Raw genomic sequence first — 14,581 nt, 5'->3', positions numbered from 1 at the left:
CTATGAAATGGGGCCCTTATAATTCCCACTGTAAACAACAGATTATTCGTATAAAATTTTGTGCACTTAAACAATCTGTTTTGCTGAGTAGTATGCTATAGTTTTCTTGAATACAGATGCATTAGTTGAGAAGATATTGAAAGTTGAAATTTTATTTGGGTCATGGTTTTGCTGTGAAATGGGTCCCTTATAATTCCCACAGTAAACAACAGATTATACGTATGAAATTTTGTGCTCTTACACACTCTGTTTTACTGAGTAGTATGCTATAGTTTTCTTGGATACAGAACCATTAGTTGAGAAGATATTGAGAGTTGAAATTTTTTTGGGTCATAGATTTGCTGTGAAATGGGGCCCTTATAATTCCCACTGTAAACAACAGATTATTCGTATGAAATTTTGTGCACTTACACACTCTGTTTTACTGAGTAGTATGCTATAGTTTTCTTGAATACAGATCCATTAGTTGAGAAGATATTGAGAGTAGAAATTTTTTTGGGTCATGGTTTTGCTGTGAAATTGGGCCCTTATAACTCCCAGAGTAAACAACAGATTGTTCGTTTGAAATTTTGTGCACTTACACACTCTGTTTTACTGAGTAGTATGCTATAGTTTTCTTGAATACAGATGCATTAGTTGAGAAGATATTGAGAGTTGAAATTTTTTTGGGTCATGGTTTTGCTGTGAAATTGGGCCCTTATAACTCCCACAGTAAACAACAGATTATTCGTATGAAATTTTGTGCACTTACACACTTTGTTTTGCTGAGTAGTATGCTACACTTTTCTTGAATACAGATGCATTAGTTGAGAAGATATTGAGAGTTGAAATTTTTTTGGGTCATGGTTTTGCTCTGAAATTGGGCCCTTATATCTCCCACAGTAAACAACAGATTATTCGTATGAAATTTTGTGCACTTACACACTCTGTTTTACTGAGTAGTATGCTATAGTTTTCTTGAATACAGATGCATTAGTTGAGAAGATATTGAGAGTTGAAATTTTTTTGGGTCATGGTTTTGCTATGAAATGGGGCCCTTATAATTCTCACTGTAAACAACAAATTATTCGTATGAAATTTTGTGCACTTACACACTTTGTTTTGCTGAGTAGTATGCTATAGTTTTCTAGAATACAGATGCATTAGTTGAGAAGATATTGAGAGTTGAAATTTTTTTGGGTCATGGTTTTGCTGTGAAATTGAGCCCTTCTAACTCCCACAGCAAACAACAGATTATTCGTATGAAATTTTGTGAAATTACACTCTGTTTTACTGAGTAGTATGCTATAGTTTTCTTGAATACAGATGCTTAAGTTGAGAAGATATTGAGAGTTGAAATTTTTTTGGGTCATGGTTTTGCTGTGAAATGGGGCCACTATAACTCCCACAGTAAACAACAGGTTATTCGTATGAAATTTTGTGCACTTACACACTCTGTTTTGCTGAGTAGTATGCTATAGTTTTCTTGAATACAGATGCATTAGTTGAGAAGATATTGAGAGTTGAAATTTTTTTGGGTCATGGTTTTGCTATGAAATGGGGCCCTTATAATTCCCACTGTAAACAACAGATTATTCGTATGAAATTTTGTGCACTTACACACTCTGTTTTGCTGAGTAGTATGCTATAGTTTTCTTGAATACAGATGCATTAGTTGAGAAGATATTGAGAGTTGAAATTTTTTTGGGTCATGGTTTTGCTGTGAAATGGGGCCCTTATAATTCCCACTGTAAACAACAGATTATTCGTATGAAATTTTGTGCAATTACACACTCTGTTTTACTGAGTAGTATGCTATAGTTTTCTTGGATACAGAACCATTAGTTGAGAAGATATTGAGAGTTGAAATTTTTTTGGGTCATAGTTTTGCTGTGAAATGGGGCCCTTATAATTCCCACTGTAAACAACAGATTATTCGTATGAAATTTTGTGCACTTACACACTCTGTTTTACTGAGTAGTATGCTATAGTTTTCATGAATACAGATCCATTAGTTGAGAAGATATTGAGAGTAGAAATTTTTTTGGGTCATGGTTTTGCTGTGAAATTGGGCCCTTAGAACTCCCAGAGTAAACAACAGATTGTTCGTTTGAAATTTTGTGCACTTACACACTCTGTTTTACTGAGTAGTATGCTATAGTTTTCTTGAATACAAATGCATTAGTTGAGAAGATATTGAGAGTTGAAATTTTTTTGGGTCATGGTTTTGCTGTGAAATTGGGCCCTTATAACTCCCACAGTAAACAACAGATTATTCGTATGAAATTTTGTGCACTTACACACTTTGTTTTACTGAGTAGTATGCTATACTTTTCTTGAATACAGATGCATTAGTTGAGAAGATATTGAGAGTTGAAATTTTTTTGGGTCATGGTTTTGCTGTGAAATGGGGCCACCATAACTCCCACAGTAAACAACAGGTTATTCGTATGAAATTTTGTGCACTTACACACTCTGTTTTGCTGAGTAGTATGCTATAGTTTTCTTGAATACAGATGCATTAGTTGAGAAGATATTGAGAGTTGAAATTTTTTTGGGTCATGGTTTTGCTGTGAAATTGGGCCCTTATATCTCCCACAGTAAACAACAGATTATTCGTATGAAATTTTGTGCACTTACACACTCTGTTTTACTGAGTAGTATCCTATAGTTTTCATGAATACAGATGCATTAGTTGAGAAGATATTGAGAGTTGAAATTTTTTTGGGTCATGGTTTTGCTATGAAATGGGGCCCTTATAATTCTCACTGTAAACAACAAATTATTCGTATGAAATTTTGTGCACTTACACACTTTGTTTTGCTGAGTAGTATGCTATAGTTTTCTTGAATACAGATGCATTAGTTGAGAAGATATTGAGAGTTGAAATTTTTTTGGGTCATGGTTTTGCTGTGAAATTGAGCCCTTCTAACTCCCTCAGCAAACAACAGATTATTCGTATGAAATTTTGTGCAATTACACTCTGTTTTACTGAGAAGTATGCTATAGTTTTCTTGGATACAGATGCATTAGTTGAGAAGATATTGAGAGTTGAAATTTTTTTGGGTCATGGTTTTGCTATGAAATGGGGCCCTTATAATTCCCACTGTAAACAACAGATTATTCGTATGAAATTTTGTGCACTTACACACTCTGTTTTGCTGAGTAGTATGCTATAGTTTTCTTGGATACAGAACAATTAGTTGAGAAGATATTGAGAATTGAAAGTTTTTTGGGTCATGGTTTTGCTATGAAATGGGGCCCTTATAATTCCCACTGTAAACAACAGATTATTCGTATGAAATTTTGTGCACTTACACACTCTGTTTTGCTGAGTAGTATGCTATAGTTTTCTTGAATGCAGATGCATTAGTTGAGAAGATATTGAGAGTTGAAATTTTTTTGGGTCATGGTTTTGCTATGAAATGGGGCCCTTATAATTCCCACTGTAAACAACAGATTATTCGTATGAAATTTTGTGCACTTACACACTCAGTTTTACTGAGTAGTATGCTATAGTTTTCTTGGATACAGATGCATTAGTTGAGAAGATATTGAGAGGTGAAATTTTTTTGGGTCATGGTTTTGCTATGAAATGGGGCCCTTATAATTCCCACTATAAACAATAGATTATTCGTATGAAATTTTGTGCACTTACACACTTTGTTTTGCTGAGTAGTATGCTATAGTTTTCTTGAATACAGATGCATTAGTTGAGAAGATATTGAGAGTTGAAATTTTTTTGGGTCATGGTTTTGCTGTGAAATGGGGCCCTTATAATTCCCACTGTAAACAACAGATTATTCGTATGAAATTTTGTGCACTTACACACTCTGTTTTACTGAGTAGTATGCTATAGTTTTCTTGAATACAGATGCATTAGTTGAGAAGATATTGAGAGTTGAAATATTTTTGGGTCATGGTTTTGCTGTGAAATTGAGCCCTTATAACTCCCACAGTTAACAACAGATTATTCGTATGAAATTTTGTGCAATTACACTCTGTTTTACTGAGAAGTATGCTATAGTTTTCTTGGATACAGATGCATTAGTTGAGAAGATATTGAGAGGTGAAATTTTTTTGGGTCATGGTTTTGCTGTGAAATGGGGCCCTTATAGTTCCCACTGTAAACAACAGATTAGTCGTATGAAATTTTGTGCACTTACACACTCTGTTTTACTGAGTAGTATGCTATAGTTTTCTTGAATACAGATGCATTAGTTGAGAAGATATTGAGAGTTGAAATTTTTTTGGGTCATGGTTTTGCTGTGAAATGGGGCCCTTATAATTCCCACTGTAAACAACAGATTATTCGTATGAAATTTTGTGCACTTACACACTCTGTTTTACTGAGTAGTATGCTATAGTTTTCTTGAATACAGATGCATTAGTTGAGAAGATATTGAGAGTTGAAATATTTTTGGGTCATGGTTTTGCTGTGAAATTGAGCCCTTATAACTCCCACAGTTAACAACAGATTATTCGTATGAAATTTTGTGCAATTACACTCTGCTTTACTGAGAAGTATGCTATAGTTTTCTTGGATACAGATGCATTAGTTGAGAAGATATTGAGAGGTGAAATTTTTTTGGGTCATGGTTTTGCTGTGAAATGGGGCCCTTATAGTTCCCACTGTAAACAACAGATTAGTCGTATGAAATTTTGTGCACTTACACACTCTGTTTTACTGAGTAGTATGCTATAGTTTTCTTGAATACAGATGCTTTAGTTGAGAAGATATTGATAGTTGAAATTTTTTTGGGCCATGGTTTTGCTGAGCAATGGGGCCGTTATAACTCCCAAAGTAAACAACAGGTTATTCGTATGAAATTTTGTGCACTTACACACTCTGTTTTACTGAGTAGTATGCTATAGTTTTCTTGAATACAGATGCATTAGTTGAGAAGATATTGAGAGTTGAAATTTTTTTGGGTCATGGTTTTGCTGTGAAATTGGGCCCTTATAATTCCCACTGTAAACAACAGATTATTCGTATGAAATTTTGTGCACTTTCACACTCTGTTTTTCTGAGTAGTATGCTATAGTTTTCTTGGATACAGATGCATTAGTTGAGAAGATATTGAGAGTTGAAATTTTTTTGGGTCATGGTTTTGCTGTGAAATTGAGCCCTTATAACTCCCACCGTAAACAACAGATTAGTCGTATGAAATTTTGTGCACTTACACACTAGTAACCAATACTAGTTTGAACGTTTTGTATAACGAAGTTTCTCGATAATTGAATGACGCAGATGCCCTTGAAGGTTTGAACGAAGTTAAAACTCTTATTTTAAACTTCTCTGTCATAAACCTATTTATTTCAATCATTATTCTGACCAAAATTATTAATTAACAGTTCTGAGATCTGAGTAAATTTATACCGATTTAAATCTTTTAAATCTTTAGATCTTTTAAAACGATTCCTCTTTTTTTGGCGATGGTGCGGATTTCAGCCTCGTCAAATTCGATGATAGGTGGGGGTAAAATGGTGCTAATGGGTATGGCTTACAGCTTCGTTGAACTCGATGATTACCCGGTCAGATTTGTAGGTGTTTGGATCTGGCACAATTTAGGTGCGCCAGAACCGCCATTTTCCCTCTACTGATCCGGTTGTAGTTAAAGATTTTGTTTCCCCTCCAGTAAACTTTCGAAGTTCTATACATTAAAGATCGTTGAATAAAATTATATTCTCTACTTTTCACTGTCATATTTCCCCAGCAAATACAGGCCACATTTTGCGTTCTAAAAAAAATGAATTGCAACATTCCTTTTTCATCTTATCTAGTCCTTGATTTGTCCATGAGTCACTCAGAAAATGTTCAATCACATTCTTTCGTATACGAGTTTGTTTCATTTGACTGGATCTCTCTTTAAACATTTTTTTTATTCTATTAATGAGTTTTTTTTTGTAATTCACATTATTAAATTTAGTTTTTATAAAGGGTTTGAAGTTGTAGTAATTAGTTAAATTACTTGTAAAACTTGGTGTTCCTCTCAAACTTTGGTGGAAATTATCTACAATTGATGGTCCATTTCTACTATACTTCGGAAAGACTACTATTCATTGAAATATTTTTAACCATCGGTGTCAACAATTAAACTTTTTTTTGAACAAATAAGGAATTTATAAATAAAAGATAATGATATAAGCTGTTGCGTTATAAAAAGTAACTTTTTTATGACGTTTTATTAATTTTTATAAATGTTAAGTACATTTCACATTGTGATTGTCTATTGTAAAGCATTTTTTTTTCCAAATATTGGTCTCACTCTGACATCGAATCTTTGCTCTGATCAAATTAGTAAGAGAAATTAAAAACAGAAGCGCCAGAACCGCCATTTTCCCTCTTGGATCACATAGTCCAATTTCTCAGCTTGTATGATTTGTTAAAATATTTAATAGAGGCGATAGTTGGTAGGAGTTATTAATGGTAACTTGCTGGTTCATTTTTTTAAAGCAACTGTATGTTTTAGATCTTTAATATAACAACTTAATTACTAACTCAATCAACTTTAAATCAATAATAATTTAAATTTGGAATGCTAACGTGTACATTTTTGTTATTTTAGTATAAATTGTAATAACACTAGACGGATTTTTATGTCTTAATGGAATGTTCATGTTGATTGAAAAGTGAAAAAATCAAGCCTCTTCCGTTTATCAGACCTTAAATCATTTTAAGGCAATAAATATTCTCATAAAAATATTTACATTTTGTTCCATTTTATGCCAATTCTAGTGCTTTAAATGCAAAGTTTGTTCAACATGAATTAGCAAATAATGGCTTCCTTTCTTAACAATATTACAACAATAATGGTAAATATTAACTGCGCTACCAGAAGCCAGAAACTGTTCAGCAAATGATTGGTACGTGGGACAGTGTTGATTGGTGGAAATTATTATTTTCAGCAGTAACGACCTGCTCCAAGATTTAAGGAAGGTAAAGCCAAAAAGTAGGCGTAATTAAGGTAGCAAATTAAGAGAGTGAATAGATAAACGTGGCAAGTAGGGTGTCAATAGCACTTTCAGTGAATAGCCTAGTTCCATCGGAAATAAACACCTGAATTGCCCTGAATTGGAGCGAAATATTTACTTCGAACTGCAAAAAACGTTGTCCTAGAACGCGTCATATGTCTGTTAATTTCTAGGTGTTCAATAACAATGTGGTTGTAGTTGTTAACAAACACCAGGATATCTGAGATGCAAAAAGAAAGCGGAGACATTATAGTCTAGTCTATAACGGAAAAAAAAGTCTAAAGACTGCTCTGCTCAAGTCTCCGGGCGCCAATGATCTCAGACGTTTAAGAGTCTTAATTAAAAATAACTTTCTGACAATTTCATGTTCACAAGACAAACACTGAAAAACATTTATATGGATAAATCCTCCATTTACTTGACTTACTCAATAAAAACAAATTCTAGAACAGTGACGAACTGTCATAAAAATACTTTTTATCGGTGATATTCTTGTTGCTGAAAGTGACAGAAGGTAAACAAGTAGAAATAGATTTAAATTTATATTATTCTATATTATTGCCTTAGTATAGCCAACACAAACTACTAAAGGGCAGTGTAGTACATCAAGGAAGATTTAGTTTGGTGATATCTTATCAGGCCTGTCTGTTGCAGTTCTACCTTTGTCCGATATAGGATGTCACCTGTACTTACCGTACGACCTTCCAATTCTGTCATTCTCTTTATCTCTTATAAAACATTTTCCTTGACACCGTGCTGTAGCTCTCCTTTTTTTCTCTTTTTCTCCTAGAAGAGCTTCGGCTTATGTTAGACCTTTGCATCCAGAGCGTGCCAGATGTGTATAATTCAAGTAATTCCATTATAAATTTCAATATTGTAATTTTAGGTTTTAATTTGTTCAAATTGAAACAAGTGGATTTTATTTGTACTAAATTTAAATTTAAATTATCCATCAGAATACAAAAAATGTTTAATCTTTTTGCCAAATATTTCTCTTTTTTTATTCCATTCATTGAAATACAGTATATTTATCATTTATTATCAATATATTTATTTGTTATTTGGACGTTAAGTCCTGCTTAAAAAAAAATTGACGAATACTCCCTCTCTTTCCATTATATATCAATAAATTTACAACAAGCAAATGCTATTCTAGAGTAAAATGAAGCGACAAGTGAAGAGAATATCCAGCTATTCACTTCAATTCGTTGATTTAGTTCAGACGATCACGAAGCCATTAGTGATTGAATCGCCTGGATGGAGTGTCGGACCAAGAGTAGGTTTAATAAACTAATTGTCCAAAGGAATATTATGATCGAAAAAAGAGTTTTGAAATCTTTGATAGTGGAATCTTATACGTATATAAAGATAACATACGTTAATTATTTTCTGGATATACGTATAACAAGGATTTTCGTAGAATTTTGGATTGTAAGTATTGGATTTGGTGAAAATTGTAAATGCTTAGCGTAATCCAATATCTCTAGTCCATGTGTCCATATAGATCACCACAAATTTTGTAGAATTTGAGGTTGGATCGTACATCGAATAGGCTTTGTAAACCTGCAAAATCGTCAGTTGGTTTCTATTCTTTTCAGTCTGGTGTGAAGATTCCATGTTAAAAAGTTTACTGGTCCCTTACTTTAAAGTAAGATAAAGTAGCGTAACTTCATCTGAAACAGGGAAAAACGCGTTATTTAATTTTTACATTAGATCAGGTGGAGTTGTAAAAATGGTTTGAATACCTTTCTCTTTGTTCATCTGGATCTTCCTTTCGTGGACCACTTTTCTATTAATTCTTAAAGATGTCTAAAGAAGCTGAAATGGGTTCAGGATAGGAAAAGAGATTAGCCATTTCTTCAGCAAAAGTCGAAGTTACTTTTAATAGTCTGCAGAGAAAGATCGGCTGCATAAATTGTGTACAAAATAATGTTTACTGGGCATAATTGGTTTACTAAAGATGGAGAATTAGGGTCTATAAAGAGACAAATATAAAGTAGATGGGATAAATATTGCATAGTAAGTTCTAAAGCTAAGAAATAATAAGATAAATCATATGTAAAATCAAATACAAATTTCGCTGCCGTCAATTAAAAGCAGACTGAGAGGTTAGTGGTGTCCCATTTCCTTTATTTGGGTTTCAGGATGGGCAGAAGGATATTCATCCATTTCGCTGCGCGATATATCATCTAGTACTGTGTGACAGGTTTCAAGATTCAGTTCTTAGACCATCAATCAAACTGAGCTCCATATGTACACATGTACCCGACAAGCTTTTCCTTTTCTTATTAAAGATTATTACAAACAAGATTTCATATGGTGTTATTTATAATTCCTAGATTTCATTGTCGCTTATTATTCTTTATTTATACAAATGTTTGATAAATTGAATTTAATGTAACCCTCAAGATTTTTAAAATGGAGATCACTTACCTTAAATAAATCAAGAGAATTAAACAATGTACTTTAACTGCAGTCTACTTTTTTTAAATTGCCTCAGGTGTATTCATCTGCCATTGTCATAACTTTTTGGTTCAATGTATGTTCTATCTAAAAAAAAAAAATTAGATAGGTTTTTATAAAAAAGAAAAAGATAATCACGACTTGTGAATAAGCGAATTGTTCAGTTTATTTTAAATTAGCAAATAATAACTACGATACTATGCCTAGGAATTCATCGAACGTTACTCAAATAAAAGTGGAAGTCTCTGTTACATTAAACAAAATAAAATAACAAAAGAATCTGCTTAATGTATAGGTAAAAAGGAAGATCTATTAAATATTATACTAATAATTAAGTATGAGATTTAATTGAGTTCCACTCAAAATAAGGTTAGCTTTTCTGTTATATTTCTCTTAGTGTATGGCATAAGTGAGGCATTTTCACTTCCTACATTCATGCTTCCGCTATTCATCATGTTACCTTCGCATTTCTAGCTCCAAAGAATGTATGGCCTAAATCATACCTGTCAAATAAGCGGTAACCTTTTTTTTTCACTTAAGCAACTAGTTTTTTCTGGAGCAGAATGTTCTGCTTCTGGGTCCATTCATTCTGCCGCATTATTAGGCAAAGTGCTAGCTACTTGCTAAAAGGAAGACTTAATATTACTGTGTTCTCAGGCTAGGAAAAAAGGTGTTCTAGGAGCAAAACCGAATCTACAAAACTTCCTTGAGAATTAAACATATTTATTATAAGAGTGAAATGTGAAAGATGATTAGTTAATATTAGTTATAGTAGTTGGATTACAGAATATTATAGAAGTTAATGCAATTGATTTTTAAGCCCCGCTCATAAGATTGTACGTAGTTTAACCATGAGATAATAGGTGTAATAGGTGTATCTTCCGTTATCCTGTGAAGCCATTTTCGCCCAGATTTTTCTTGCTATTAATTTCATTTTTTATTGTTTGAAGGTGTTTCTACTGCTAACTTTATGTGGTTACAAATACGATGCAATAACACCTCAGCCTTATAGAACTGGTGAAAAACAAGCTTATTTCGACCTTAGTCATCAAAAATGAAATAATAGAATTTGATTTTGGTCCTGTTCTTTTACTTTTTTAGTCTAAAAGAAATGCGAGTCTTGTTGCCTTCAACATTTCTATCGTCTCGACGTGTTATTCATAAATACGCTGTGAATTAGGGGATTAGGAAAGCAAACGGTTCTAGCCGCCTTCATGTGTGATGAAAACGCTCTTTTTAAAAACACTCACCATGAGTTAACTAATCACTCACTGCTCAGATAGGTTCCATTACCCAAAAGTAGCTTTTATTTAAAAATAATAATAATTTTCTCAGTTTTAAATAGTAAGATATAGGAAATTAAGGTATGAGGCGAGTTGGGACAAGTGCGCAGTTGAAGTGAATTCAACTCAGCAATGCAAGCATTTTCAATAAGCTATCTCACATTCTTTTGTTTTATAGTTTCTGTTTTCTTTAAACAATTACGTCGTTATCAGCAAATCAACAGTATAAAATTACTTGTGAATGAATGCAATTATAGCTGTAAGGTAACAAGAATCCGAGTAAATATTTAATTTTTAAGTTCATGTATTCGATAGCGAGAAACAAAAGGAAATTCAAAGCGTTCCTAATTTTAACCTTGTTTGTCCTACCAGCCATAATGTCAACTTTCATGACGGCCACATGAAAAGGGGATAACTGTGGAACTAATCGCATCCTTTGACGTCACTTCTCTTAACAACTACCGACCACAAAAGCATTGTATCATTCAATAAAATTTTCCATTTTTATGGATTTATTTTTTAGTTATTCAAGGCACATTCTGAGAGGTACATTAAGCTAATAGAGTAAATGTTTTTTTTTTCTAATACATCAAGAATAAATAATAAATGATTTAGTGTCCAGCAATTAAAGTTGGTGGTTACTTACGTCTTTATGGTAATGCTAGTTTCTTGGCGATTCTTTTCCACGTCAGCTTTTAACAAAAAACACTCTTGTACAGGACGGGATATAAAATATTACATTTTGTTTATTACAAACTTTCTTGTCTTTCTAAAGTAATACCAAATAACTGAAAATTTTTCACCTCAGATACGATTTGCCAAGATAAAATAACTAGTTTAAGCAACTAATTGAGCACAATGCCCGCCTTTAAAACTATTGCACTTCCTACTTTTACTGAAATTCATTCTATAGAAGAAGATTGCACTAATAACTCTCAGATGTCGACTTTATTCTACCAAATAATGTATTTTAGAATTATCAGCTGATCAATTTTGTGTGAACAGGTGCGTATAATAATAGTTAATTGATTAAATTCTAGAAGCCTGGCTTGATTAGTGGGAATGGATCATAACTTACGGGTTACCATTCAATTAATGTTCGTGACTGGAATCTAATCTTCCAATTTCCTGTAAATGAAAATCTGAATGCAATTACAACTCCATTCTATACAGTAATCTGTTTTGCTCACTTTAAGCAATAGGGATCTCACATTTGTACGAAGCATGCATATCTTCAACGATATAATGATGTAAATTTTATTGTTAATACTTTAGAATAGAAAACTAATATTCAAAAAAAAGATAAAATTATAAGGGACACCGCCTTTGATTATTTTTGCACCCTAAATGAGATGTAATTGGCGTTCAGCTATTTGATGGCGGTAAGTCCAAAGTATCATGGAAATATAGTTAACATATTAGTTTACCTGATGAGCAGTTCAATATAAGTGATAAGGACTCATCTAGTATTTGGTGATGGTATATCACTCGCACAGAAAAAAAGATCGTATTGTCTAGTACAGCGTTTCCCAAACTTTTTTGACCGCGGCCCGGTACGAGATTTTAATTTTTTTCGCGACCCACCTTGCAAAAAAAACATTTATTTACAAAACAAATTTTAAATTTTAATAAAAATCAAAAATTCAAGTTATTTGTTTGTTTATTTCATACACAAAAATTGCAAAATAATTATATAACAAAAACATAAGTAATTAAAGACAATCCATTATCTTCATTTAAAATTTAAAGTAAATTTTGTTTTACATATTTTGACCTTAGTGCGAAGGATGATGTTGTTTTTCATCACATAGTAATTTCAAATTAGGACTTACTGATGTTAATTTTATTCTCAAATTAGGTTCGACATCCAATCTGTTTCGTTACTTATTTTTTAAGTACACCAAGGCTGAGAACGCAGTTTCACACGTATAAGTGGTGACAAAAGGCATTAAAAATTGTATCGCTTTTTCGCTTACGCTTGGATATTCCTTTTGACAGCGCAACCAAAAATTAATTAGTGGTACAGTTTCAAACACTTTTTTAAGATCGGTGACGCATGAAATTTCAATTTATCAACTTCTTGTTCACTAAGATTAAGCATTTCTTCCTTTTCAATATCGACAGAAGGCACTGAATGACGAATCGAAATCAGCCATCCGAATTTAAACGGTCCGGTAGGAAACGGTGGTAAAGGGTTGCCACCTGTAGTACTTGAAAAAGTTTCGAAAATTATTAAATTTAGAGCAAAATGTTTTAGATTTTTTGTGTTTTTACAATTTTTGCCACGACCCAGCTGAATTTTTCTGCGACCCAGTGCCGGGTCGCGACCCACACTTTGGGAAACGCTGGTCTAGTAAATTAAGAAATGGTTGGCTTGCAACAGATCTTTGAATTAAGCTTTGTTGAAAAAGTTTTTAAAAACATTTTACTATTTTAAAAAAAAAAGTTTATTTTTAAAACGATGTAATTTCAAGCTGAAAGTTGTTTTCATTTCAAATTGATCCTCTAATCTTCTAAACTATGACATAAATATCAGCAATTTCTACTCTATTTTAAATAACGTAGTTGAAAAGCTGCAATAGTTGTAAGATTTCTATTTATATCTTAGCACATGGTGATGACGCTTCAAACGATTTGACATGTCGCGTGCTTCAGTTTGTTTTTTATTGCGCAATTTATTTAGTCTTTGATGCTTTTAAAACTTTTTTTAAAAATACGTTCTAATTGAGATACATGATTTTAAATTGAAGTTCAAAAAAGTTAGAACTTAGGCGTGCCACTTGTCCACTACTTTAATTTAACGAGAATAATACATTAAGATAATTTTGTCACATCGGATTGTACATGGATAAAGTTTAACATGGAACCTTCTAACACGCCTTAAATGTCCAAAAAATAGAAAGCGTTGTTGGACGCTCCGCTTTGAATTGGGGGTCAGAACAATACAATTTTTCTGCATTTTTTTCCCCTTAGAATTTAGAATTATACTATAAAATGAGTCCCTAGAATAGCAAAATATTTTTAATTTTAATTTTGCAAACTTTTCGCTGGTTGTAGAAGTAAAAGTAAATTGCTAGTCAAGCCATTGTAGAGAGACAAAGTTGACCAAATAAACGGCCATGGCAAGTCATTACAAATGCTTGTGATACTAAGTGCAGTCACTAAGTACGAGTTTGTAGCGTACATTCTCTCCATCGTTCAGGTGTTTGCTATCCATGTTCACATACAGTTCAATGAACTCCATATTCTGCCGTGCTCTGTAAAACATTTGTTTGAGAATCAAATGTCACAGAGTTGTTTCTTCAATTTCTATTTGCACATATCTATTTCTATTCACATATCAATTTTTTTGTGCATTTAATGTTGAATTACTATTCCTCCATCTCAAACATTTCAAATGCACAATACCACACTTTTGTAGTATTAATAAGTTATCTCTTTACGACGTAATTCTTCCTAGCATTCTGAAATTGGCATCAGGAGTTGGCGGGTACTTCATCAGCTTTTATCAGATCTCTACGTTTATATCGACGTCATTTGCCAAAATCCAGTTAAGCCTCAAAGAGCCCTTGGCTAACAAATCTTCCACATCTTTTACACTAAATTTTAACACCGCTGAAGCCGTTTTCCTGCTTGACTTGCAGCATTTTTTTTTTCTTTTTTTACATTTATTTGTTAATTTTTTAGGGGCATATTTGATTAAACCTTTTTGAGATCGCCAAAAACTAATCGGTTGTAATAATTGTGAACTTTTTTAGTAACAAGCAATTGCTTCCATGCAGAAATGCATTTCGATGAAAACTGAGAAATCAAGCAATAACAATGAGGTATTAAATTAAGTTCCATCCATGTTATTGAAGTTTATTTCTGTTGTTGCATGT

The sequence above is a fragment of the Rhodnius prolixus genome, unplaced genomic scaffold (genome assembly GCF_049639745.1).
Source record: "Rhodnius prolixus isolate KJV_2025 unplaced genomic scaffold, Rpr scaffold_3, whole genome shotgun sequence".
NCBI lineage: Eukaryota > Metazoa > Arthropoda > Insecta > Hemiptera > Reduviidae > Rhodnius > Rhodnius prolixus.
This window is presented reverse-complemented; position numbering follows the sequence as displayed.